Source organism: Dioscorea cayenensis, unplaced genomic scaffold, assembly GCF_009730915.1.
Source record: "Dioscorea cayenensis subsp. rotundata cultivar TDr96_F1 unplaced genomic scaffold, TDr96_F1_v2_PseudoChromosome.rev07_lg8_w22 25.fasta BLBR01001960.1, whole genome shotgun sequence".
NCBI lineage: Eukaryota > Viridiplantae > Streptophyta > Magnoliopsida > Dioscoreales > Dioscoreaceae > Dioscorea > Dioscorea cayenensis.
The window spans coordinates 1-2,307 of NW_024088351.1; the positions used below are offsets into that span (position 1 = coordinate 1).

Sequence of the window (2,307 nt, forward strand, 5' to 3'; positions counted from 1 at the left end):
AACATCATTCAAGCGGAGATTTACCACGATTTGAAGGAAGGAGACCCGCGGATAGAAGAAGCGTCATTTGGCACTCCTTTGGTGGGGAAAGCGTCATTCGGCACATTCTTCACCTCCTCCTTCACCATTTCATCTAGGGAGTGTCATTTATGCTTTTGTTTCATGTTTTGTTTGTTTGTATTGCTTGTTGTGGGATGATGACACACTAGACCACCAAGCCCACCGGGTGTTGGTGAACCTTGGGGGGTTTTATCATGTATGTTGGATGATAATTTGTTAATTCCATGCTTGGGTAATTTTGAGATTTAATATGTTATTTTCTTTCTAAGTGCTACACTAATGAGAAATATGTAGCTCTTTTATGAATGATGCATGTAGATGTAACTTGCTCGCATGTATTAGATCATGAATGGATTAAAAGGCGATGCTTGTATCATCATGCCAAGAAATCGGGTGTTTGGTAGCCCTCCATGTAGGTTTAATCCGAAGAAGAGTAGGTTTAATCCTAAGTGAGATTTCCTCGTACTCAATGCAATCGTAGGAATGTGGATTTCGAAGAAATTCCTATCTATGTTCGTATGGGATTAGGGTTCAATGGCCAAGAAATTGGGGTTGTTCTAATCTTGGAATCTCATGGTCCATTTTACCCTTGCATCTTTAGATCATCATCCATGTTGCATGATAACCCCTCAAGGGGATCCTCATCCATAGGCCTTTGCATCTCATTGATTTTCTTGCTTGCTTATTGCTTGTTCTCTCTAATTTGGTCCTACTCTCGTTTTAGCTTTAATTACTGTTAGTAGAGTAAAACCCATCACTTGAGATCTTAGGCTAGATAATAGCTCGAGAAGGAGTAATAGGAGATCCTTAGCCCGTGGAATATGATCCTCGTGTCTTCGCGCGAGGTATTTCTTGGCGATCACGTACACTTGCGGGGAAGCAATCAAGTTTTTGGCGCCGTTGCCAGGGAATTCTTAAGGAATTCTAGGAAACATTTAGATTATTACTCTAGCCATTTCATTCTTTACTCATTTTTATCTTTCTCGGTTTTGCAAGGTACTGTGCATGAAACCCTCAAATCCATCAACATTGATTACACCGGATATTGAAATTGAAAGAACTTTACATCAGAGATTGAGAGAGGTTGGTGAAGGATTGGGTACGCAAAATATTGAAATTGAGGATAGAGATTCTTCAATCATGACCGAAGAGCGATGCATTCTATCCGAATAAGAAATACCCCAATTCACGGGAGATGAGTTCAGTGTTCAAGCACCGACCGTGGCATTCAACAACTTTGAAATTAAAGCGAGTACAATCGGCATGGTCTAGAACTCGGTTTAATTCAATGGTCTAGCAAATGAAGATGCACATGACCACCTTTCCCGGTTCCTCCAAATTTGCTCTACATTCAAGATTAATGGGGTGTCCGACGATGCGATCCATTTGAGACTATTTCCATTCAGTTTGAGAGATGGAGTTTATCGTGGGCTTACATCATTGTTTCCGGGATCTATTAAAACATGGAAGGATATGGTTGAGAAGTTCCTTGGGAGATACTTTCCGCCAAGCAAAGCGGCGAAGTTGAGGTAAGAAATTTCAGCCTTTAAACAAGGGGAGTCCGAAACATTGTTTGAAGCCTATGAGAGATTCAAGGATCTCCTTAGAAGGTGCCCCCACCATGGTTTGGCCTCATGGATGCGAGTACAAATCATTTACAATGGGCTGAATTATGCTACTCGCCAACTCATTGATGTTGCAGCGGGTAGTTCCCTTAGCAACAAGTATCCCGATGAGGCAGAGCAATTACTTGAGTGTATGGCAAGCAATGAATCACATTTGGCCTCAAGAGGATCTACACAAAAGACTGTTGGGCTTTATGAAGTTAGTAGCAATGATGCCTTGGCCGCGAAGGTTGATGTGTTGACTCGAAAGCTTGATCTTCTTATGGGCAGTAGTTCAAGGTCAGAATCAGTGATGAATTGTAGCACTTGTGGTGGTGGGCATGATGCAGCCCAATGTCCAATTGCAAGCTCCTTAGTTGCATCCATTGAGAATGTTGACTACATTGGAGACAGCGAAACCAAAGGGAACCCATATAGCTCAACTTACAATCCAGGGTGGAAGAATCACCCAAATTTTTCATGGAACCAAAGCCAACAACAACAAAGAGGTACACCATTTCAAGGATCTCAATTCCAACAACCGGCCTTGTAGTGGAAGTTTTCTACTGAAGAGGTCCTTGCCAAGTTCATGCTCAGTACCAATGACAGGTTCAATAGTCTAACTAGTAGCATGGATGCACAA

The 2,307-nt window shown here is 42.0% G+C and overlaps 1 non-coding gene across 1 annotated transcript; it reads right to left on the reverse strand.

The window, feature by feature from the left end:
* Positions 1-1,581: 1,581 nt before the first annotated feature.
* LOC120257231 lies at positions 1,582-1,688 on the reverse strand. The gene has a single exon (XR_005535586.1). It is a non-coding gene; the product is annotated as a small nucleolar RNA R71 (small nucleolar RNA).
* Between the last annotated feature and the right edge of the window lie 619 nt (positions 1,689-2,307).